The following is a 27,783-nucleotide window of genomic DNA, read 5'->3' as shown; positions in this document are numbered from 1 at the left end:
TGACAACATCTTTAAGTAGCAAAACACAAAAAATCATTAATAAGAATACAGACAAGTAGATTTAAAGAGCGTCTGTTGAAATAAATATATATTTTAGGTAGAAAAAGTCACAAATCCTTTTTCCTGTATGTTGTGTGATGACAGTCAAAGTAAATTACATACTGGTTGCTCGAAACAGCAAGAAATTTTATTTTTTTAATATTATAATCCACAAAAAATTTATCGTACCATAAAAACCAAACATATAAAGAACTATGTAAAAAATAAAAAAAAATTACTTGCCCTTTCATCTACAGATATAAAAATCTCTTAGAAATATGGAAAACTTTGGGGTATAGTCTCTTTTGTGGCAACGCCTCTTAAGGGGCATTTCGTCGTATTTTTATAGTAGCTTTTAATAGGTGATTCTAGGTTAAGTTTGGTCAGGTGATTTCCCTGCAGGGTTAGGCAATTGGCCCCGCAGGAGCTATAAATAGGTGAAAAGCTATTGTGAAAATACGACGAAATGCACCTTAAGGGGCAATGTCACAAAAGGGACTATACCCGAAATTTAAAAGATACAAAAATAGCCAAAAACGTCCTGAAAAGCAGTCCAACCTCCATGAATTTTTAATAGTTAATTATACTCCATAATGATGGGAATGTTAACATTAAGTTTTAGCCTTCTATCTTTAATTGCAGTTGAACAAATCACATTTCCCCCGTATTACGTACTGACAGCCATAGTGAATTATAGATAAGCTAAAAAGTTATATCAACATATCCTACCCTCTTTAAATGGCACTTTAAAACTCTGTCAATTTTTGATTAAGGGCGGTGCGTGAAGCGCACCTAAAAATATTTACTCCCTAAATTTACTAAAATCAATTAAAGACAACAAGAGTGGCGTATTTTATCAAGTTAGGAATATAGAGTGTAGTTAGTTTTAAGGGTTTTAATGAAAATTGCCATAAAAAACAAGTCTTTTTGTAAGGGTATGTACACAAAAAAATGATAAACTTATCCTGAAAATAAAATGACATCATATATAGTTATCTATTTAGACAGACATAAAGTGTTGAGAAAAAGGCTTAGATAAATATCAACACTGTTTCTTTTTTAAATAAAATAACTTTTTGATTAAATATTTGTTGTTTACACATTAAGATATATAAGTTTTCCGGAATTTTAAAGTTAGGGGGAGATTTGAAATCTGCATCAAATTTTGAGGATTTTTTATAAAATTCGTTTTTTCTATAATTCTTTATCTAAAAGCAGAAATGCAATTTAAGTTAATTAATTTTGGCATCTGTGATTGGTGGATTTAAAAAATCTGCGCTCTGATTGGATGGCGTACATCATTCAACCAATTAGATCGCAGGTAGTTTAAAATCCACCTATCCTATTGGTTAAAATTAATTAACTTAAAATGCATGTCAGCTTTTAGATAAAGAATTATACAAAAAACGAATTTTATAAAAATCCTTAAAATTTGATGCAGATTTCAAATCTCCCCCTAACATTAAAATTCTGGAAAACTTATATATCTTATTACACATGTTTTTATAGAAATAAAAACAAAATATACAATGTGATAAAAAGCAGAAACCATTTGGAAGAGCGCGAAGCGCAAATTTTTTTCTTCAAATGTGCAGGGAGGGAGGGGTTTTTGGGCTATTTATTACACTAGTCCCCAATATTTCATATAAAATTTTCTTATTCCTTGGCTCAACAACTTTGGGGACTTTAATGGAATTTTGATTGGTCGGTTAATTAAGTCGAGTTTCCATACATTTCATCCACTAATTGTAATCTATATAAGGGGTAATTTTGTGTATCATCATTGGGGATGTACAAAATTTCTTTGGTAAAAAGTTTATATTATACAAAATAAAATACTTCCTATTACCTGGTTTGTTATGTTCATTGAAAATAGATTATAACCTAATTTGTACACTAATTAAAAAATTTTGTAAGGTTTAAATGAATAGTAACTGTCTGTTTTTTTTTTGTTGAGTATTTCTTGATCTTTTTTTTTGGAAACTGGGATAGTTTTGCTTTTTGTAGGGTAGGGGGCAAAAAGGGGCATTTTTGTTGACCAGGGGGGGGCAAAATGGGGCATTTTTCAACATTTAGGGGGGGGCAGGGGGGGCGGTTGCTAGGGGGGGGCAGGGGGGGCGTTTTGGTCGCTAGGGGGGGGCGATTGCCCCAAATGCCCCCTTCGGTTCGCACGCCACTGTTTGGGGGTATTTCTAGTCAAATTAGACTATTTTGAATCATTTAAGAGAACTTTACAAAGAAAATTCATTATATGAACTAAATGCTTATTTTCTTGTGCACCGAACGCTATATGGCTCACTTTTTATATTTGTTCATCCATGTTTTTTTTGTACTTCGCTACCTTTGGATGTGTCATATTTGTTTTTAAATAGAATTACCTTTTTTAAATGCTGTCCAATGAAACAAATATGAAATTTTTGTAGTGCAGATACTCTATAATTATGGTATGTTCGTACGCACGTTTTTACATTACTCTGTATTTCTCAAATTATCTATTTTGACAACCTTCCTTGATCAAAATCGAGGGGGGGAGATGTATTATCATTGGAAATCTACATCAATTTATCGTCCATTGTCTTATCCCTTTAGATCTATCTATCTATCTATCCAACCAATAAGGTTCTCCTTTACAGTGAAGCTTTTTATCAGTTCTTAAAGGGTTTTAGGAATTCTGGTTATGGTTCTGGGTTATTTTTCAGCCCTTTCATATATCTTCAAATATAGAGCCCCTAAAGGCCCTAGGGGCCGTGTGGCTAGTTCCCTATAATTCACTTTAGTTACTCATTTCAATTATTTTTTTTCCAAATTTATTATGTTGAGGGTTTGCATGCCTAACCTAACCGGGTTTAAATATGTATCCCTGATACAAAACGGGCGACTATAATCAGTAAAAAGTAATAAAAAAAACATATAAAATAAAATAAATTGAATGAAAACAATTCACAAATGGATGTAGTTGGCAATAATCTTTAAATTTCACGAAAAAAATCAGCTACTTTATTACAAAAACTAAAAAGTTAGGACCCCTATTTTGAAATCACCTCGTTTTTCGTGGTTTTCAAATTTTGAATATCGATTTGGCAAACTGAAGTAAGTCAGAATCTCTCCTTTGGGGGGAAAAAAAAGGCATGGTAGTAAAGGTGGGAGTCGCACAGAGAATGATGCAACTTTGAAACCAGAAACCGATTTTTTTTTTTAATTTTTGGTAACCGGGCAATTTAACCCAGTTTGTCACGAATGGGTTAAGGTGGGAGGGGGATAAGTCAACCGCCCTTCTACTTTTTAATTTGAGTTTTATAAGGAATATTAAAAAAAATTTGGGGGGGGGGATTTTTAATTGGGAGGGTGGAGATACGCTCTCCCAAAATAGTTAAAAACCTTCCCTGTACCTAAAAAAGCTAAATTGCACTGGAAAACCAAATAGATGTCATTTTTTATGAAAAAAATTTATGCATTTGTATAAACACCTATAGACTATCAAGAGTTACACAAAGAAAGGGGGAAGGAAAAAGAGAGGGGGAGAACAGGTTTTAAGAATTCCGAGATATGTAATAACTCCAACTTCTGTCATCGTATTTATTACATCCCATCTCCATCCTGGCGGGCACAGGATGCCAGCAAACCTTGAAGGGTCATCAAGGTAAAAAGCAAAAATACTAAAATATTCTCTAGTAGTGCCTCCTAATATTAAATACAGGTGTACAAGTCTATTTCAGGTTCCAGGTATGATCCTACAGGTCCTGATCCTCCAGGTCTCCAGAAATCTTTAAAAGGCTCCTTGCATGTCTGCATAACATATTAAAATTTCATAAAGATCGGCCTCCGTTTTCCCGCCTACCCCTGAAGGCGGCGGCTGGCAGCTGCCAAGAACAGCTGTGGCCGCTAAAATTTATATTTTGATATTTCTAATTTAAAATTTACATAAAGATAAACATTTTCTGCAAAAATAAATTTTCTTCTAGCTTAATTTTGCCAGGGGGGAGGGGGATAGGATACACTTTTGTATGATACAGAGTTTTAACCTTGTAGTAGCGATGCTTCTCTATAATTCACATTGCCTGTCCGTCATTCAGTCAGTCCTTTACAACATAAGAGTGAAATTTAAGACACCAATATAAAGACAAAGAAAGAGGGGACAATAGAATGATACTACAAAACCAAATTTTTTTTACGAAATGTTATTCGTTGGTGTATTTTTATTGAATTTTATTGTTTGGTTCAATTTTAATCTACAAAAGTTTGTAAAATGGACATTGGGGATGTCTTATGTCATTGTCTTATGCCTTAAGATCCCTGGAATTGCGCGCTTAACTGAGCATTAACCTGCTCAAGACCGATATGACGGTTGGACAAATTCTTGTTATAAAGAATAGCTACGATCCTTAAAATGTTTGTTTTTTTAAAAATCACGCTTGTTTTTCATGATTAAGATAAACTTTTATTCTTTATTGACACTTTTTAACGTGCCCTTCATTGACGTCAATCCTTGATATCTAAAACAAGGATGTGACAACATTTTTTTTGGTTTTTGAAACATGAACGACAGACAGACGAACAAAACATTTATTAGAATTGCATATGCCATAGAAATCTTCACTGAAAATTTCAGCTGTCTATTTTAAATAGTGCCAAGAAAATATCATTTCCCCCATAACGTTATGTACTGACTGACTGCCGGACATACAACGCGAATTATAGAGAAGCCTAGCTACGTATAAACTTTATTGTTTTCCTATGATTTATTTACTTAAAAAGTGAACACTTTTTAACGTGTCCTTGATTGACGTCAAACGGTCAGTTATATTTTTAATACATTTTACTGCTATAATAATAACTAGCGGTTACGCCCCTAGAAGCCTCTAGGGGCACTTAAGGTAGGAGGGGGAAAAGTCGACCTCATCCCATTTTAAATTTGAGTTTCGAAAGAGTAAAAAATATTTTTTTTTATGGGGGGGGGGAGAGGTGTAAAGACACCCTCCCAAAAAATAGTTTAATACCGTTCCAAGACCTATAAGAAGCTTCACTCTAAAGGAGAATAATATTGGTTCAGCGGTTAGCGAGATCCTTTGGGACAGACAAAAAGCACTTACTACTTTATAAAATAGGATAATTAGTGAAGTTACTCCATAATGTTGGGGTTGCCTAAAACAAATCTCCCAAGTACTATGGCGGGCTAAAGCCACTAGTTTAAAAAATAAAATAAAACGCATCCTTACAAATAATTTCAAAAAAATAATGTACAAATAAAAGAATTGAAGTAGGTTTTGACTGAACACAGTAATAGTGTCTGACTAATTATGACGTAACAAAAAAAATTAGCCAATGAGAGGCCACTATAAATTTTACCATTGGTCAATAGCGCCCTCTCATTGGCTAATTTTTTTTGTTACGTCATAATCAGTCAGACACTATTACTGTGTTCGTTTTGACTGTTTTTTTATGTTATTATTTTTCAGTATTGTTATTAATATCCGCTGGATTAGAACCAGTCCTCAAGTATGGCATCGTATTACAGACAAATTTTCTACTCGTATATTAAAAAAATGTAAAATTAATAACAGTTTTCTTATCCTGGTTGTTGTTGTTGTTGTAGCCATGATTCTCTGAAGTTAGGACTCAGATGCACACGGAGACTGGAAGTGAGAATCTTTTGGCCAATCTTAGATTGGTAAGCTTCGCGCACAGCTGATTGCATTCTATGCTACATTACAAGCTGACCCGCAATTCTCGTGGAAGCTACTCAATTATTACATCACCCTGGCCTAGAGTTTTGGCAGGTGTTCCATATTAAGCCACCCTAATTAATGGCACTCTCATACGAGGAGTATGGATGAGGGAAAGCATGGTTATAGCTGCTTGATTTGTAGATTCCTAACTTTCTACAAATCTCCCCCCTTACAACCCTAGGGCATCTTAGGGAAGGTTGCGTGATCATAATCTGACAAATTGCGACAGCATTTGTCAACCAAGTGCAAAGTCTATGTGGGGACTTGAACTCGGTTTCTCCTAACCACAGCGTAGTGCGCTAACCACTACACTATGGGATCCTACTCTAAATCCTGGTTATTCGGCCCCTCGGAGCTAACAAAACTAGTTTTAATTATATATTTTTTTTTAAATTTTGATATCCCTGGAGAGCTGTCTATAATACGATGCGATAAATAACTATTAGCTGTCAATAGCTACTGCACTAGCTCTAATCTATAAAGTAGATAAATAACTATTAGCTGTCAATAGCTACTGCACTAGCTCTAATCTATAAAGTAAATAAATAACTATTAGCTGTCAATAGCTACTGCACTAGCTCTAATCTATAAAGTAAATAAATTTGGAGATTTCTTTTTGACAAACTAGGATGACAACATCCTAAAAGGCACAGCTCAAAATTAGATACTATTTAGTGCAAGTATTCAAAATTTAATGATCAAATAGGTAAATTATGATAAAAAAGTTATGATAAAAGAAAGTCGATCTAAAATTAATAATTACAAGACCATAATTCTTACTATGAAGACAACTTTAGTCATTATTAATTTAATTTGCTTATACAGTAGCTTTAACTGATTTTAAAATGTTCAAACATACCCCAATATATTTACTAGCGACTACGCCCCTGGCATATAGGCATTTTTAAAGGGTTAATAAATCTGCAGAGAAAAAGCCTAAAACAATCTCAAGACTGAAATCTAAACATAAACAGCCTAAATTATCCCAGAACCTATATGAAGCTTTCCTCTTATAATGAGAACTTAATCAATTAAGTAGTTAATGAAATCTTATGCTTCAGACAATAAAACTTTACTACTTTATATAATAGGATAGAAAATGTTTGCTTATAATAAAAACAAGGATGGAAACATCCACAAAAGTGAAGCTCAACAAACTAAATAGTCAGACAAACGACCATAGTTATGTTTCAATACTAAATTTTAGAGATGCATAGCTATTATCATTATGTCGAACCGTCCTAGGAATTAAGGATAATTATATCAAATGTAAATTTAATCAAAATCTGTATGTAATAATATTATAGAGTTGCTCCGCTTTCTAGATTGCACCTAACTGTTACAGGAACTATCCTACCAATTTGAAATCGATAGGACAATTCTGTCATGCCTAAATTAACGAGCTATCATCTATGGACGTTCGGACTGACAGAATGTAGAAAAGCTTCGCTATTATTAAAAAACAGAAGGGAAGGGGACATTGGGTTGTTTATTATTACACTAGTCCCCAAAGTAATAAAGAAGGAGTAATTTTGTGTATCACCATAGGGGATGCTTTTTTTAGATTCTATTGTTTTTTTCCTGTTAAATGAGAAGATGGATGCAAAAGTCCTTATAAAATGCTAATTATTTTTTATGAACAACATTTTAGAGCTTTGAAATTTTGATCTTAGCTCTTTGAAAGTAAAAAGATTTTCATTTTATCCATATTAAACAAAATGAAATATCAGCTATTATGGGTTAGTTTTAATTTTTTTTTTGATAAGATTAAGTAACAACAACAATTATGTATATACCCAAGAGGATTTTTTCTTCAGTTGAAAATAGAAGTAGAAAATAAGTAAAACTTGTTTAGTTTTCCTCTAAATTTTTTACATAAAATGATACCTCCTGCAAAAACGGCTGCATTTTGGATTTTATTGAAAAGTGAAATGAAGTTACTTAACCTAGGGTAATGAAATGTCCTAATTCAGGTTCTGACACAAAAGTCAGATCACCCTTCAAATGCACTGTGATTGCTTTATAAAAGTACATGAAAATCTGGTGCAACATCCATATAGTATCAATTCATGTTTTTTTGTACACTATATTATGCATTGGGATTTCTAACTACGTTTTATAAGAAATTATTATTATTAATTACAAACAAAATGAGCACAATAAAGTTCAGGTTTTAAACACATTACTTTTTCTGTTATCTTTACATAACCTTGCTTTTTAATTGGAATTTCTAATTACGTTTTATTAAATAAATATTTATTGCCATTTCAACAAATAGTTTATTGATGACGAGTAAATTAAGAGTCCGTTTTTTTATAGTTTCATTAAAATGTACAAAACACAGAGATTTGACATCAAAATATTAATTGAACTTTTAAAGTGTATGTCCAGTAAAGTCTTGTAAACCACTGGATTAATGACTCCATGCTGTTTAGGGAATTGTGGGTAAGGTCATTAGCAGGTTTTAGGCTATTTGGTTTGTGGCTGAGGAACGAGTTTACGTTGATATCTTTATAAAAGTATTAGAGTGACTATTTGCTTTTTCTGCATTGAAAACTTCTATTCTGATATGGGTTTGTTTTACAATGAAGCTTCTTATAGATCCCAAGATGGTTTTTAACTATTTTTGGGGAGGATAACTTCAATTTCATGAGAGTAATATAAGAAAATACCCCCCTCCAGAAAAAAATATCTACTTGAAAGCAAGGGAATCAATATTGACATTAGAGTAAAACACTAGAGAGAGAAAGGGTTAAATAACTATTTCCCTATTGCATTGACCTTGTGTCAACTCTCAATTGAGTCTTTTAAAATCAACCAATGGTAATGAGAATATCAACACAGCCAATAAACAGAAAGATCTTTTATCTCAACTTACCCACCCCTCTCCCCATACCCTTTTTAAAGTGTTCCTAGAGGCCTATACGGGCGAAGCCTCTTGTGTTGAGGAGAAAAACAAAACATTGATAAAAATTATGCATCCGGCAAAAAACGTGAATAATATCATATACTCAATTGAAATTCCAGAAAAAAATTATTTAAAATGCTTAGTTACAAAATACAAAGATAAGAAAAGAAAGATTGTACATTAAAACAGACAGGAAGGCCATTCAATGTTCAAACAAGGATGTAAACACTTAACATGACCCTGGAAAGGACCCCTCCAAAATTTTTTTTTTAAAAACTTAATTGGAAAAGGAGGCGACTTACAACCCCCTTACCCCCCCCCCTTACCTCAAATGTCCCTAGAGATGTCTAGGGGCGTAGCTGCTAGTATCTTAAACAGGAGCTGAGAAAATCACATTTCCTCCATATAACTGACTCAGACACATGGATGGACGGACAAAGTGAAATAAAGAGTAACTTTAATTAAATAAATCTTTTTTATCTTTTTATAAACCTAGCTTTTGTTTTTGAATTTCTAATTACGTCTTTTTAAAAACGAAGCTTTTCTATAATTAGGGTCCGTACGTCCGTCCGTCTGGAATGCATAGCTTTATACGTTGGGTTAGGTATGTTAAAATTGTCCTAGTGCATGGTGTTTCCTGCAGTAGTTAGGTGGATTTAGAAAGCATATCAACTCTATAATCGTAACCAGAATGTCCGTACGGCCATTTTAAACAAATTTTTATGTCATAAAAAATCCGATTGATCTGATTTTTTCAATACTGATTTCTATGATAACAAAGTAAATGTTATAAACGAAGCATCGCTATAATCAAGTACTAAACATGTAAATATGTCCTTAGATATTATCTTGTATTTAAGCAGTTTTCAACAAGTTTAATTTTAATTTTTCGGATCTACTGCAGTTTACGGTAGAATATTGCTGGTAAGCAATATTTCCAAAAATCTATGAATCTTAACCCTCAACGGTCGGGGGGGGGGGGGGGGCGTTGAACGCCCCCCCATCCGGTTTTTTCTATCTCATTTTCTGTGTGTGAAAGATAAAGAGCCCAAACTGCTTGACTTTTTTAGTGTGGGTATGAGATATAACTGAGAGTTGAAATTTTTTGAATATCTCCATCCTGGCGGGCACAGGATGCCAGTAAACCTGGCAGGGTCATCCAGGTAAAGAGCAAAAATATTTTTTTGACTTAAACAAAGCATTTTATCTTACCAAAATACTAAAATATCCTCAAGTAGTACATCCTCATATTAAATACAGGTGTTCAAGTCAATTTTAAGTTCCAGGTATGATCCTGCAGGTCCTGATCCTCCAGGTCTCCATAAATCTTTAAAAGGCTCCTGTGGCCGCAATTTTTGACTTAGAGACTTCAAATTTCAAAGTTAAGCTCATCTTACATGTCTACATAATGTCATATAATTTCATAAAGATCCGCCGCCGTTTTCCCACCGACCGCCGACTGCGGCGGCTGGCAGCTGCCAAGTACAGATGCGGCCGCTGAAATTATATTTTGATATTTCAAATATAAAATTTACATAAAGATAAACATTTTCTGCCAAAAAATTTTTATTCTAGCTTCAAAAATAAAAAAATTACAGCCGTTTGAAAATTATAAGTAAAAAAGGACCTAAAAACAAAGGTTGTTAAATAAAAGGGTGAAGGAAGCGAAAATTGACATTGACTTACTTAAGGTCGGAAATTCATCATAACACAGGGGACTTGCACAATTTTTAGCCCTCTAGCTCTAATAGGAACTGAGATAACTGATTAAGGTGCGGCAAGGGGCCCGACTATAAGGGGTTAAAGGCTGCTAGCTGCCAAACGGCTAAACGTAAAGATCATGCCCACACACTGTTTTAAGCGGCATAAGAAGGCCTACAAATAATCTGAAATGGCCATAAATCAATAATGCATAATCATCTCGCAGTGCAGAAAAATGCGCGAAAAAGACCTATTTTACTCGTTTTTTCTTCAGTGAAGCTTTCCCCGTGCATAATTGGATCTTAGCTATTCCAGTGTATTTGTAGGCCTTTAAAATTCATAGATTTTTGGAAATATTGCTTACCAGCAATATTTTACCGTGAACTGCAGTAGATCCAATTTTTCTTCGACTGTTATACATTTAAATTCTGATTATTTAATTCTGAACTCTACAAATGTAAATGTTCGTTTGTCCCACCATTTCAGAGCTTCACTTTTATAGATGTTGACATCCTTGTTTTATTATTAACGCAGTTACTTTAAAACAATGCATATATTATTACTTGGATGTTGCACCAGATTTTCATGTACTCTAATGAAATTATAATCGCAGCTGGCTAAAACTCGACACCCCCCACACACCTCCTTTAGCATAAATACTACCTTTCTGCTGTATGAACGAACTGACTAATGAATGAGTTCCATATGATTATTAGCAACCTAAATTGATGACAAATTCTTCCCCTGTCAATATATCCACGTATACTATATCCATTTTTAAAACACATAGCATTACAGACTGTTACACACCAGAGAAAGCGGGGGCTATGGACTGTTTATTTCACAGGTCCCCATAGTTTTGGGACTTCAGTGAACTTTGATTGGTTCGTTCATCAAGTTGGGTATCCAAACGTTTTAACCACTAATTTTCATCTACTACTTATTTGTGTATTATCATACGGGATGTACTTCATTTTATCGGTCATTGTTTTATCCCTTTAGATAGCTGTGTATACACACATATACACAACTATCCAGACTGGTACATACACACACATAAACTTCCACATATATGTACTTATAATCCTGAACCAACCTATGTATGAACACAATCTCATATACACAACATTACAGACCAGTACACACACACACACACATACACACACACACACACACACACAAATATATGAACTATCCCAGTACACACTCACTATCTCATATACACAACATTACAGACCAGTACACACACACACACACACACACAAATATATGAACTATCCCAGTACACACTCACTATCTCATATACACAACATTACAGACCAGTACACTACACACACACACACACACACACACACACACACAGATATATATGAACTATACCTGTACACACTCACTATCTCATATACACAACATTACAGACCAGTACACTACACACACACACACACACACACACACACACACACATATATATATGAACTATACCTGTACACACTCACTATCTCATATACACAACATTACAGACTAGTACACTACACACACACACACACTTACATTTATCAAATCCAAAACAAAATGTCTGCCCATAAATAGATTTCAAAAGTATAAGACAATGGCCAATAAATTGATTTAAATCCCCAATGATGAAAAGCAAAATTACCCCTTTTGTAGAATACAATCAGCAGTTGAAACGTAAGGACACTCAAATTTATGAATCAAAATTAATTAAAAGTCCCCAAGGTTGTTAATCCATCGAATAATAAAATGTAATTATATAACTTTGGGGACTAGTATAACAGCCAAATATCCCCTATATATCTATTAACAAAAGTTATGGATATAGGTTATAAGTGGACATATTGACAGGGGAAAATTTTTAGTCAATTCATGAAAATCTGGTGTAACATCCAAGTAATAATATATCCATTAGGGTTGGGCCGGATATTTTTTTGGCATTTGAAATTAGCCGGATATCCGGTATCCGGCCGGATATCAAGCGTTGGCCGGATATCCGGCAAATATCCGGTTATCCAGCTAAATGACCGGATATCCGGCCGGATAACCGGCCAAATTACTACATATTAAAGTATCAAAAAAGGATATAGTCCCTTTTCGTTGTATTTTTTAAATTGCTTTTAATAGGTTATTTTAGGTTAGGTTAGGTTATTTTTGTTAAGGTGATTTCCCCGCAGGGTAGGTTATTGGCCCCGCAAGGTTAGAGTCCCCCGCGAGGGGCTAGAAATAGGAGATAGGCTACTGTGAAAATGCGAATAATCGCTCCTTAAGGGGCGTTGCCACGAAAGGGACTATACCCGCAAAAAAATTTTTTCATAAACCGGTGTTTTATATTATACTAGCGTATCTAGGGAAATTAGAAGGGACATGAAAGTGCAGAAAAATAATTTAAAACCTTACAACGACTTTTTTTTATAAAAATTAAACAGCCTAAAACCACCACTATAAGAAGCTTCACTCTAAAGGAGAACCATATTGGTTCAGCGGTTATCGAGATCCTTCGCTACAGACAAAAAAGCTTAGAATATAAATCTAATTAACTAATACTACTCTCAATCTGTAATATCAATCCCTAACGGTTGGAGGATGGGCGGGGAGGTGGCGTTGAATGCCTGCCCTCCCCCCCTCTGATTTTTTCTATCCCATTTTCTGTGTATAAAAGGTAGATGGCTATAACTGAGTGACTTTCGAAATATGGGTATGACACATAACTGAGAGTTGAAATTTTTTTAATACCTCCTTCCTGGCGGGCACAGGATACCAGCAAATCTGGTAAGGTCATTGAGATAAAAAGTAAAAATATTTTTTACTTAAACAAAGCATTTCATGTTATCTAATACTAAAATATCCCATAGTCGTACATCCTCATATGTAATATAGGTGTTCAAGTCGATTTCAGGTTCCAAGTATAATCCTGCAAGTCCTGATTCTCCAGGTCTCCAGATATCTTTAAACGGTTCCTGTGACCGCAAATTTTTACTTGAAGATTTCAAATTTTAAACTTAGGCTTTTTTATATATTTTCATGACATATTAAAATTTCATAAAATCCGTTGCCGTTTACCTGCCAACCGTCGGATATTGAAAATGGCCGGATATCCGGCCACACCGGATATCCGGCCCAACCCTAATATCCATTAAACAAAAGTTTGTTATAAATTATCCACGTCATATTCTAATATATATCAAATATTCAAAAAACAAAGATAAACGGTTTTTCAACTGCTTTGTCTTATCTCTTCCTCGCCATATAAAATGAACACTTTTTTACTTTGTTATTACAGTTGTTTATAGTTATTACACGAACGTCACAAGGTAAAAACACCATTATTTTAGTCCAAGGATGAGTGTTTTTTTTTGTATATATATATTTTTTATCATATATATTACATATTATATTGTAAAATTTCCTGCTGAAAATAAGCTTAAAATTTTGTTTCTAGCCGATGTTGTTTAATATCTAAATTTCTATCAATGAAAAACTTCCAAAGTTTATTTTGAAATTTATTTAGCTTTTTGTTATTGAAGCTGAAGGATTCAAAATTTAGGGTATTGGTTCTAATTGTGGCAGTCTTTCAGCAGTTAAAGCGGTGTATTTCTTGCAGGGTTCCTTTAAATTTCCTTTAAAATTCTAAATACTTTTTTAGCGTCGAAAAAATATTACTTGATTAGAAACGGTTATAAGCCATACTGAAAAATCATGTAAGGTATTATATTACAGACAATTTTGTGTAAATATTAAAATGAAAAATCATAGAATTAATAGTAGTTTTGTTAAGCCCGAAGGCCAGGATTTCTAAATTTTTGGGCGTTCTCCTCTTATATAAATAATATTTTTTTTTAATTTTTAAAATTTATATATCCCCCCCTCTCGGCAGAACAACTATTTTAGGTGAGGTTTCGGTTTTAGGCTAGGGAGCCGAGCCAGGGAGTAAGGGAGGGGACAATGGATCGAATATTCAAGTTTTAGGAGTCTCAGACTTTGGGTACTGGCTTAAAGGGAATGTGCAAGAATTTAGCAGTTTCTGAATGAGTTTGGGTACTTGCGCATGAAATGCCGCTACTCGTTATGTATGTTTTGAATATTGCAGACGGGGAGAAGGGATAAGGGAAGTGGGGGCAAGGGAAATAACTACTCGTTGTGTTAGTTTGGAATGTAGCAGACGGGGAGAAGGGAGAAGGGAGGTGGGGGCAAGGGAAATAAACAGAATAAAAAGGGGCAGTCATATTCTTGCTAGCAGCTGGCCGGGTCCAATAATCTTGTAATATAAAAATCACACCATAAAACCTCAATAAATTTCATCAAAAACAAGTTGTGATTTCACTTTACATCACGCTATGGAAATCTATTATTCAATTAACAATCCCTTTATATTTTCCTACAAAAATTTATTGGATTAAACTGGATTTCATGCCCTTTCTTTGATAACTCTTATATTTAATTAATTGCCCATTGTCCCCTCCCTTAATCCCTGGAGCCGAGCGCTGCGGCTAGGCAGGCAAGGGTGCCGAGCGCCGCGGCCAGAGTTCATAAATCTGTCAGGGGTAGGGGGTATAATATTTTTAAAATTGTAAGAAATATTCTCTCTCTCTCTCTCTCTCTCTATATATATATATATTTATATATATATATATTATTAACTTACTGTTGGCTGTTGAGACCTCTATATTTTCTTTTCAATCTTTGCTAGTATAAAACCAGCTGTTTACTAAAAATATTTTTCGCCGCTGGATTGGGCTAGTCATTTTTTTTTTTAGGCGGCGTTTTTAATATTTAATTTAATTTAGGGTATTTCTCTTGGGTGGGTGGTGGTACCCTCCCACGAAATAGTTATTACCCTTCCCAGGACTTATGAGAATCTACACTGTAAAGGAGTATCATATCGGTTAAGCGGTTAGCAAGATCCTTTGTTATAAACCGACATAGAGACATCCTGTTACTTTATTATAAGGATACATTATAAGGAAAATATATATAAAGGAGAGTTATCCTACTTTAACTTTATTTATTTACTAAGTGCATTTATATCTTTTGTTTAGTTATAGTGAAGCTTTGCTCTCAAGGAATAACTTTGGCCTAGGTGTTATCTTTAATGCTTAGGTAAGTGTTAAAATTATACATTTTCATAAGTATCGCAGTTACTCGTTAAACATGTATAATGTCAGTTCCTCTAAATAATCTTTTCCCTCTTTCTTTAAATATTAGCGCTGTTACTCTATATGTATGTATAATGTACCACCAGCTACTCAAGGGGCATTTAAAGAAAGGGAAATGAGGGGGGGAAGAGTTCTCTCCTCTTTTAATTTTAATAAGAAACACTAAGTGTAGGTAATAAAGACGTATTAAAAAAAGATTCGCTTTTAAATAGCGCAGCTACTCTATATATAACTGTCTGTTTTTCCAAATACCTTTTCTCAATGTTTGCGCAAACACTATTATATTTATCTTCTTATTACAATTAAACACAGACAACAAAAACTTGTATAGAACAAGGATGACAACACCCATAAAAACGAAGCTATGAGACGGTAGGATAAACGCACATTAGAGTGTCAGCACTGAATAATCAGAACATGAACATAATAGTCGAAACCAAATTGTTTAAAAACCGATGAAATACAGGAGAAAATTAGATTTGAAAATTTTAAGTTCAATTTTCATCCACTAGGTGTTACCGCATAATCATGACAAGAAAAGCAAAGATTATTTATCTAAAATTTTGAACAACTTCGCTTTTTCTCAAAAAGGCTGCATTTTAGATTTTATTGAAAAGTGAAATGAAGTTACCTAACCTAGGGTAATAAAATGCAATATGTCCCAATTTAGGTTCTGACACTAAAGTCAAAGCACCTTCATACGCACTGTGGATAATATTTAAGGACATTCTTACACTTTTAGGACTTAATTATAGAAATGCTTCGCTTATAGCATTATACTTTGTTGTCCTAGGAATCAGTATTCCAAAAATAAGTTCAATTGGGTGATTTTATCACTTAAAAATTTATTGTTAAAATAGTTAAAAATCAACATGTTTAAAATGGATGTACGGACATTCTTGTAACCATTTTAGAGTTGCTACGCTTTTTAAATCGTACCTAACTAATACAGGCAAATAGGACAATTCTAACCTGTTTAAGTTAATAAAAAGAGCTAACAGTCCCTGACATACGGACGGATGGACTAATCCTAGTTATAGAAAAGATTTGCTTTTAAAAATATTGAAGAAATATTGCTTCTATTGCATATATTTGTTTTAGTTTTAGAGAAGCTTTGCTCCTAAAGAATAGCTGTGGCCTTGGTGTTATCATCCGTAGTTAGGTAAGTGTTAAAACATTTTCATTAACAGCACAGCTACTCATTAACCAGGTTATATATGTCCGTTCCGAAAAATAGCTTTTTCTCTCTCATTTTAGGGGTTTCCTATTCTCCAGCAGGGAAGGTAACTCTAGGTAACAATTCTAGGAAAATCACGAAACCTACTCTGGTAACCTTCTGGAGCATAGAGCAAAAAAGAAGGTACAACATACTTGTATTTATATTGTACTATTGTTCAATTCAAGTATAAATCATGAGCTATCACCAAACCAAATTAATCGTCTGCAGGTAGAATCAAAACTAAGGCTTCTTACTAAACAATTTAGAATTAGGGAGATTTTAAAAATATTTTAAAATACTTCCTGAAATTAAAATCTTCAAATTTTTTTCTTATTCATGATATTTGTAACTGTTTACAAAACAAAATACTTCAACAAATTTTTAATCAAAAGCACTTTGATTAACATCTTGATTAACCCCTTGAGGCAGGTTAAGGCGAAAGTTTCAAAATGATTCAATGACTAATCTATAAAAAAGGAAATAGGACAAATTCAACCCTTTCAATTTGGATCTTTTTAGAAAAATTGAAAATAATAAGAAAATAATCAAACTTATGCCCAAAGCCTATAATTAAATTCATTGTTCATTACTTATTAAACAAGGATGACAACATCTATGAGAGCAAAGCTCTGAAACGGTAGGACAAATGTACATTAACACTTGTAGAATGTCAGAACTGAAAAATCAGAATATATTTGTGTAAGAGTTGAAGCAAAATTGTAAGTAAAAACTGCTTGATACAGGATAATGTTTATCGACATACTCACATTTCTAGGACATGATTACAGAGTTGCTCCACTTATAATATTGTACTTTGTTGTCCCAGGAATCAGTATACCGAAAATTTATCCATGTTTAAAATGGACTTACGGAAATTCTGGTAACAATTATGGAGTTGCTAAATGATAGGACAATTCTAACATGCCTATGGACGGACCGATCCTTATTATAGAAAAGCATCTCTTTAAATAAAAAAAACCTTCAAACGTAAAATACTAAATTCTATTTGAAGATCAACTTAATGTATTATAAGCATAAAAAAAACACATATTGGGGCTTTACCACAAAGTTGCCTATCAAGCACTGTTCCCCTCTCTTAATTTTTTTTTGGTTTCCTATGCTATACCAAAAGGACTACTGCCCATTTGAACATTTTCAATTTGTTTTACTTTAATGGTAGGGAAATGGGGGAAGCTCTGTGCTCTACAAGGCACATTGGGGGTAATTACCCATATTTTAAATGATTAAAATAGTTTGTAAGTTGTAATATTCAGAGAAGATTAGTAGTTCTTAGGTTTAATTATTGCAGTACATGTAAATCATTTCTTTTCTTTCTATGTTAAGATCAGATGTTTACCAAAAATATTTTTTAATGCTAGATAGGGATAGTTGAAATAGCTATAAACCGTCTTACCAGGACCTATGAGAAGCTATACAGTAAAGGAGAACCATATTGGTTTGGCGGTTGGTGAGATCCTTTGGTATAAACAGACAGACAGACATCCTGTTTCTTTATTGAAAGAATTATTTTCAAAATTGGACTTTTTATTTTTGAAAGAAGTTGTATCAACTTTTTTGCTTTTTATTTAAGATAGCTAGCCGGTCCTTTCAGTAAGTAGTAGATGTAAAATTTTTCATAGAATTCAGATATGCAATCGGTTTTTTTGTAGACCTCTTATTTTTTAAGTAATTTAAGTTTTTAAAAAAAATAATTAAGTCGGTTTTAAGGTACTAAAACGCAACAAAATAAAAGAAGAAAATAGCCAGTATAAACAAAAATAGTAAGATCTTTAATTTGACACCTTACTTTTAAAATTCTGTTGAGTAATTGTTGAAAAAATCTATTTTTTTAACCTCGGTTTTATCAAAACATTAAACCTAAATATTTTCTCATACAGACATAACAAATATGGGTTCATATATACCATTAGAATGAGAAAAATAATATGAATCCATTGTAAGCAAAATTGAAAAAGTTTTAAAAAATTGAAATAAAAAATAGAAAAAATAAAAAAGTTATTTTAAGAATTGTAACTACTAAACTAGCCAATCACAAATCGCAAAAATTGACGAATCGGGAAGCTTAATCTATAAAATTAACCTATAGAATTGCCAGAAAAAAAGGAGAACGTTCATACAATATATACAATAGATACTACAATAAATATAGTGATATTAAAGAACATGTAAAGAATGAAAAATTATGAACAAATATGCATCAGTCTGTTTATAAACTTCAAAACAATGCAGTTAAAAATACATTATTGTTTCTTGTGTTTAAAAAATATCTGCTACATTGCATTGTCTTTTGTTTAGGTTTTTTTCAGGTTTGGTTTAAGCTAACCCTTTAAAGCCGAAAATTATGATTCTTAAAATAAACTTATTTTTTTTATTATAGTTTTATAAAACTTTTTCAATTTTGCTTAGAATAGATTCGTAATATTTTTCTGATTCTAAAGGTATATATGAACCCATGTTTTTTATGTCTGTTTGAGAAAATATTTAGGTCTAAAGTTTTTATTAAACCGAGGTTAAAAAAATAGATTTTTTCAATAATTACTCAACAGAATTTTAAAAGTAAGGTGTCAAATTAAAGATCTTACTATTTTTGTTCATACTGGCCATTTTCTTCTTTTATTTTGTTGCGTTTTAGTACCTTAAAACCGACTTAATTATTTTTAAAAAAAACTTAAATTACTTAAAAAATAAGAGGTCTACAAAAAAAGCGATTGCATATCTGAATTCTATGAAAAATTTTACATCTACTACTTACTGAAAGGACCGGCTAGCTATCTTAAATAAAAAGCAAAAAAGTTGATACAACTTCTTTAAATACAAAAAACAAACAAAAAATAACAAGAACAATAACATCCATAAGTAGCGAAGCTCAAAAATTATGAATGGATATTCGGAAAAAAATGAACAATAGAGCAGTTTCATAAAAAAAACATTAATCTAAAAAATCACGAAACCTTGTAAGATTTATAACGGTAAAATCTAGGAATCGATCTAGCACCTCAACCAATATGCAAATCTTATTGAAACTTTGTGGAGATATGTAAATTATGAACTTATTTAATACCTAAAAATATCAGCTGTCTATCTTGAATAAGAGTAAAGATAATCATTAAAACTTAAAAATCTATCTAGCACCCTTGACAAACCAATGAAACTTGGTGAATATAGAAAGAATGATAACATATTTAATCCCTGAAAGCCTTCTATCTTTTATAGGAGCCAAAAAAATCACATTTCCCCCTTTCTGTCTTTGACGGTCAGACAGACGGACGGACATTTCGAATTATAGATTAGCTTCGCTACTAAAATCAAAAGAAGTTATGATGAAATTTAAAGATGATTTTATTAATTTTTACTTTTTATTTATAGAGATGCTTTGCTACTAAGCAGAACTTGACCTTATCATTTATTATTTGTTGTGCTTAGGTAATTGTTAATATTATATATTTTTTTCATAAGTAGTGCAGCTACTCGTTAATCAGGTTATGTTTGTCCTTTCCTCTTAATTCAACACTCCCCCCCAAAAAACTAAAATTTCCACTAGATAGCTGAATTTCTAAAACTGACAACAAATAGTATTGAAGAAGTCATTATCCTAACCTCATACAAAATAAATAAGATTAAATACTTATTGATAGACGTAATTTATGTTTAGTAATAGAGAAGCCTTGCTCCATAGAATAACTCTGGCCTTGGTGTTATCTTCTATGTAGTTAAGGTAAGAAATAAAATTATATAACTCAGCTACTCTATAAGTCATGAATAATTACAAACATTTTTCCACTAATACTAAAATCAAAATCATAATAATAATACCAGTTTTGTTAGCCTGGGCCTTTGGTCGGGCCTAACAAAACTGGTTTTAATCTTTCATTCTAATATCTGCGGAAAGCTGTTTATAATACAATGCGATAAATAACTAGCATAAAAAATATTGCAAAAGTATATTAGTGCTTTAATCTAAAGTTCAATTTTAGCACATACATAAATTGAATATATTTGAGTGGGGTTCCAGTTAAAATACCTACCCATGAGTTCTACCCAGTATCCAGCCTAACCTAATCTGACCTAAAGTAACAAACAAACAAATGCAGCTTATACCAAGAACAAAATTAATGAGAAAAAAAATCACAAAACCTATAGGTTTGGGGGGGGGGAACACTTAGTAAAGCCATTATATTTATTGATAAATGTATTTATCAATTTAGTTTACTCAAAGCTTTGCTCCTAACGAATAACTTGGCCTTGGTGTTCTGCGTGGTGAATGTAAGTTTTAATATTTAATAATTAATAGTGGCACAGCTAATCCATATCTAATGTATGTCTGTCAATTCCATTTTCTATTTTCTTTTTAAAAGCAATTATAAAAGGCATCTACTCCACAACTTCTTTTGTCTGTTAAACTTGGCTTTCTGTGTCCATCCATAATGATATGAATAATTCCTAAAAATGTAGAAATGACTTTGAAATTAAAATGAACTGCCAATTATTATGGAATCGTGTAATTTTTGTAAATTCTCCCCTTCTCTATTGTGTTTCTAACATGCAACTCCTTTCTTATTCAACTTTATTTATTTTATCTATATCCTGAGAAATATAAACATGATTATAACATAACACAAAAATACTTATATAGACAACAAGACAAGAACAAACCTTACTACTTTATATAATTGGATCAAAATATTGTAGTAAAACTCCTTCAATTTTAGGCAATTCTGTTGACAAGAGTGGTGTTTACAAAACTGGTGACAGTGCAACAAATACATAAACTGGCAGATCCTAGATCCTCCAGTTTGAGTGGCTACCAAAACAACAGTTGGGAGTGCTGTTACTACTCCTGCCAATAATAAACTATTAAACTTGTTTACAATGAGATAGATGTATGTTTAGTTGAGGTGAGTCTTTTCACATTATTACAACTTTACCTTTTTCCCAAAGAGAACTTAACAATGTTTGACAGCAACAAAAGGATTTACTTTATGCTATAATTTAAATCTTCTTAAACTTCTTGGAAATAGGGAATAGACTGGCCCAAAAAAACATGAATTTTTAAATCTTTACCATATCAATTTGCCTATACCTTGAAGTTGTTACCGGCTCAAAAGTAGACCTTTTAGTGAAAACTAGACCTCTCTACAATGAAAATTGATCTCGACATTTCAATCTTAAGCTTTTTATCAAAAACTTTATATTTTCATGATTTTAACAAGAAATAAGTAAAGAACTGCCAACCTAAAATAATGTAACAAGAGTTCAAATATTAAGCAATCATAAAAAGTAGACAGAACCGCCATTCCTGCCGAATAATTCCAAAAAACGTCTAAAAACATTGTTTTATTTAAACTGATAATTTGTGTAAGAAATTGAACTAAAACAGTAGTTATTAGTCTTATGAGAAGAGAAATGATGAAAAACTCTAAAAAATCTACATTTTAAAGACATAAAATAGGAAAAAGAGTTTTTAATAAATTTCATGTCTCAACAGATATTGTCGCCAATAAAGAGACAATTTATTTAAATAAGAAATTAAATGAAGGTGAAAAAATATGTAAAACACTTATTCTCATATCCAACTTTAAAAAAAAGGATACTAATAAAAAAAATTAATATTGCAAAAAATAATTTGATTGTTTATTATAAAACCAGGAATAAAGAGTAAGGCATATCTTTAATTATTTTTCTTCAATGATTTTGCTGTATGAATTAGTTTTCCCAAATTATTGTAATTGTACATAAAAAAAATTAATAATTTCTTTCTTTATATATTTATTCCTGGTAATTTTGATATTTTATTTCAATATTTGTAAACAAACAGACAGAAAATTTGATGTTTTGCTTTATATCTGGTGTAAGACTATATTAATTGGGGATGAAAGAATGAAAATAAAAATGCATTTGACAAGATAACGATAGATTTTTAAAAAAATCAATTATAGGGCTTTATAAAATCTACAAACAATGCATAACCTATTTTTACTTAACCCTTACAGATCGGGCCCCTATTCCCACCTTAATAGATCGGGGGGGGGGGGGTCATATTGACCCCCCCCTCTATCTCGGCTTCTGTTACAGATAAAGACGTAAAAATTTTTTCTGGTGGTTCATGTGTATTTTTAGAGAAAATTACTTTTTCTAGTTATAGCGGTCAGGCCGCTCCTTAGCCGCTTTTTAGCGGCCAGCCGCTAAATTTTAAAACAGCTGTAGAGCGGCCAATTTTGCAGCTAGAATGACCAAATTTTAGGACGAACTTTTATTTTTCATAACAAAAAAATTACTTTTTCTGATCATTGCCAAAAAACGGCAAATAACAGAAACTGCCATTTTCGGCGGTTACGGCGGTAAAACCGCCAATTAATATTTTATCTGTTTATTAATGCTCAAGGATTTACCAAAAATTTTTTTAGGTCTCTAGCTGTAATATAAGCCACGATATTCATGATATATGTCTGTAGTAAAAGCCGGACAAAAATTGGTCATAAAGTCGGTCAGGGTGCGGTCAAACGGTCATAACACCACTTTTCTTATAAGGTCATTGATATCTCAGTATTCACCAAAAAAATTTTAGGTTTCTACCTTATATACAAAGTCATAATGTAGAAATTAAGATTTATTTAGATTTTTAAAAAAATTTTGGTGCTACCCAACTGACTTTGACCGGACACCATGACCGACACAGACCAGATATCCTAATAAAATCAACTCTTGCCGACGTATAATTACTAAACTTAAAAAGTCATGAAGTCACAACTCTCTATCTTACCTACAAAAAAAATGACATTGAAAAAATAGAGGGGGGGTCAATATGACCCCCCCCCCCCCGATCTGTAAGGGTTAACGCACATTGAAAAGCGATTTAGACCTTCATTTGGGCCACACTAATGGGGAAAACGAGTCAATTTAGAAAAAGTTAAAGAAATAGTAAAAAAAACATAGTTTGCCAGAGGAATCAAAGATTTTAGAATAGTTTTATTGAACATTACAGTGTTATTTATAGAACAAGGTCAAAATCCCTTTTTTGAAAGTATAATCTTACAAATTATTATTTAGAAATGGAGGAATTCAGCAGAGGAACTGAAATGGATGAGAACACAGGTTGTGCAGGTCCTGGTAGTGATAGTATAAAGGTATGTATTCTGTATTTGTAATGTGTCTAAAATTTGGTATTAGTCTTGAAAATTATACAAATAAAAAATATTTCAGTTACTTTAACTAAACATTCAAAATTGAAAAATATTCCAAAAAAATATTCCAAAATACCAATACCTAGTTAAAGATATTATAAAGCATAAATGCATATTACAATTTTAAAATCAATGTATGATCCTGCAGGCCCTTTTCCTCATTGTCTACAGGAAACATTGTATGTCTTCTGTCCACAATTTTTCATTTTAAAACTTAAATTTAAATATTTCAATATTGTGAAAATCTGATACAATTTCCATGATGCTATACCTATGCAAGTAATATTCTATGACTAAGAAAAAAGGCCTGAATAATAAGACTTAACACATGATACATTTAGAATGAAGTTAAGATGGGGTCGACAAATCCCTCCATGTGTACAATTGCATGTGGATATCAATTTGGAGTTTTCCCAATATCATCACAAGATTCTCAAACATCAAATTTGGCTGAAGAATTAAGTAATATGAGTATAAACTTTCAAGGCCCTGCAGGGGACAATAAAAGAATATTAGTCAAAGAAAAGATTGAAGAGATAAAACAGAAAGTAGCTGATTATTATTATGATACAGAGTGTGAGGTTATAGCTATTCCAAATCATTATGTAACACCCAAGAAACCAACTGTGTTAGGAAAAGTGGGGAAGGAAAAACAAGATTCTCAGATTTTGGATAAATATCTTGAAGAATGTTTACATCATGAGCTTGTCAATACTGCAAGAAAATCAAAGAAGATAGCATTCATTATAAATAGCTTTCAATCTGGAGATTGTATTCAACAACTAGTTAATAAGGGAAAAGACACCAGAGGAAAGGATCAAACTGCAGATTTTAATGAGCATGAGATGAGAATAAAGGCATTATTGGACATTGAAGATATTCTCAAGGAAAAACTAGATTTATGCATAGAGGAACATTTAAAATGGAAAGAAAACAAGCTTGAATATAAAGATGTAAAGAGCTGGCTGTTTAGAAAGGAATGTTTTATAGATAATTCAAGTTCATTTGAGGGTGGGGATTATTAGCAGTTTCCTTTTAAAATATCTCTTATTATTTTTTTTCTGAAATATGCTAGGAAAGATATTTAAAGTACATGAATATTTTGCATTAGGAATATAAAACATTTGATATTATAGGTGCATAAAGAGCATGGAGGCAATAAGAAAATCAAAATTGAAAACACATTCTTTTATAATTGTCCTACCAGCGATCTAGAGAAATTTTATACCTATCAATACTTTATTTACAGACTACAAGAAGCAAAAACAGAATGGGATTCTCTAATCATTATCCCAGAACACAGTACTATTATAAATATAGAGGTTAAACTTGGACCTAAAGATCAAGGAGATAAAACCAAACTACTGAAAAATGCTTCAGATCAAACAAAACAGCACTTTTCATTCATGCAGAAATTATTTGGAGGAATGCTTTCCAAAAATTGGGTGTTTGTCAGGGCTGCATGTGTTCCTTATTTAGAGATTGTTGAAGGTGCAGAAATACCTTGTGTCAACTGTCAGCAATTCATTCTACAGGATGTTAATGATGTAACACCTTGGTTGGATCAGATATTTAAACACAAACTTGTTACATCTGATAATCATGATCAAACAGTATATGAGGATCTAGTTGCTGAACTGATATATCACATATCTATTAAAGAGTCAAGTAGATTTAATCATTTCATATCTGATCCATTAACCATTAGCAAAGAAGTTGAGAAAGCATTGACAGGAAAGTCTGATGGTATATCAGTAGATAGTAATGTTCCTTTTTACATGCTCAACAATAAACAACTGCAAGCAGTACACTCAACAGCCAAGTTCCTTATCATAGATGGCGACTATGGTACTGGGAAAACATATGTTTTGAAAGAAAGAGCAAAAAAGTGTGCCACTGTTAATCATCAAGATCTAACATTTTACATTGATTTAACAGCAATAACAAATTTGAGTGAAGAAGGGAATAATGCAAACCCAACATCTGTTATGGATGAAATGGCTAAGGTAGAGTTTGAATCTTATCCTAATATAAGAGTTATTACAATGAAAAGTCTCTATGATATTGATGAACTTGAAAGCATAGAAAGAAACAAAATAATAAATTATTTAAATGGCTTCCTAAGAGATAATCATTGTGATCACTTATTCGTTGATGAAATGATAAGTGGAAGTTGTGAATTTCTTGGCTCTGTGAAAACAATTTGCATGACTATGAAAGTAGATGAAGGCCTTATGAAAGAGAGATCAGAGTGGATAGAAACTATGATAAAGAATCACAATGCTTTGTGTTTAAATCTAACCAAGAACTTGCGAAATAGTCATATAATACATAAGTTTTCTGAGGCTTTCAATTTACAAACTTCTCCAAAATTTCCTGACAATAATGTCATTGGTAGCCATATTTATTACTATCATAATCGTTTTGATATTTCACCTGGTTTATTAGCTATTGCTGCAATAAAGAAATTTTTCTCACTTCAACCAAAAGAAGGTGTAGTTGTATTACCAAATTTATATTACAAATCAATGTTTGATTTGTTAAACCAACACTTTTCCTCAACTAGACCAGTTGTGTCAGACTTCAAAGCATTTATGAACAAACCTGAAGGAATATTAGTAACAAGTTTCTGGGAATTCCAGGGTGCTCAAGCTAGGAATATTATCATAATTGATGATTATGGAGAAGAAGGATATGTTAATGTCTTTATAAGAAATATGATACTTAGAGCAATATCATTTGTGATTGTTATTTCCAAACAGAAAGTTCCTAATGGAAACAAATTTGGAGCAATTGTAGATGAAAATTTACATGACTTTATTTATGCTGAAAGAGAAGCCATAGATTGTCATCACTATCACAACAAAGATAAACATGATATTAGTGCCATTTCTATGGCAATACTAGATAAATACAAACTATTGGACCAGGATGAGGGCATTGTTATTGTAACTTACAAAAAAATTTCTAAGAATATAATTAGAGAGGCAAATACAAAGAATTTTTTTATTTTAACTAAAGAAGAAAAATGGAAACAAATTGATGAGAAAATTAAATTAGAAAGCATAGAGCTTTATGAAGAATTGAAGAGAAATATTTCTAGAAAATATGATGAAATATCTTGGAGCTACCATGATAATTGTATTGAAGATCTAGTAAACAAGCCAAGACATATCAATTATGTCAATATCGGTTTGCTTTCCCAAATTAATTTCAATGAAGCAATGAATATTATTGTATTTGCTGATGAAAATGTTGACCATAAACATGAATTTGCAGCTTGGGGATTTTCCTATATGTTAATTTATTCAGATAATGAAACAAGCATAAACGCCAAGTTTTCGAAGACCAGAAAGAGATGTGAAGCACTTAGCAGAGATTTTATCTGGGAAACTCAACCAAAGTTTGCAATAGTTGTTCATAATGGGAATTTAGATACATTTAGTCAACCTAAAGAAGCTCTCAATCTAATCAAGGATGATAACCTACATAAATACATACCTACCAATAGAGTTATTGATTTAATTGCTTTTTTCAATAAGAAAATATGAACCTATTGAAGGAGGAAGAACATACAACTGAAGAAGTAGAACAAGTCAACAATCTTCCAAATCAATAAGAAATCACGAGAACTGTAGTATTTTTAAATACCAACCACAACACATATTCCAGAAAAAATTGTATATAATGTAATTTTTTAATGATAATGTATTATATAATATGTATATTAGGGAAAAATAAGATTTTAAAAATCTCTTTTTCGTCTATATTTATTACTTTCTCTACTCTATAATTTATTTTGTTTGCAAGAGGTTTTGAT

General features: G+C 32.2%; 1 protein-coding gene and 1 long non-coding RNA gene across 11 annotated transcripts in view; one reads left to right on the top strand and one right to left on the bottom strand.

Annotated features, from left to right (window-relative positions):
• The window catches only part of Vha44 (V-type proton ATPase subunit Vha44), a 328,302-nt gene that overhangs the window by 231,737 nt on the left and 68,782 nt on the right, over positions 1-27,783 (bottom strand). The gene's annotated exons all lie outside the window — the stretch shown is intronic.
• LOC145335496 (uncharacterized) lies at positions 15,424-21,677 on the top strand. Its single transcript, XR_013885235.1, has 6 exons — positions 15,424-15,486; positions 16,644-16,704; positions 20,149-20,205; positions 20,435-20,497; positions 20,988-21,045; positions 21,492-21,677. It is a non-coding gene; the product is annotated as an uncharacterized LOC145335496 (long non-coding RNA).

Source organism: Acartia tonsa, chromosome 13 (genome assembly GCF_053477335.1).
Source record: "Acartia tonsa isolate MP-2025a chromosome 13, ASM5347733v1, whole genome shotgun sequence".
NCBI classification, from domain to species: domain Eukaryota; kingdom Metazoa; phylum Arthropoda; class Copepoda; order Calanoida; family Acartiidae; genus Acartia; species Acartia tonsa.
The sequence above is the reverse complement of the archived record's forward strand: the minus strand, read 5'-3'. Positions and strand labels throughout refer to the sequence as shown.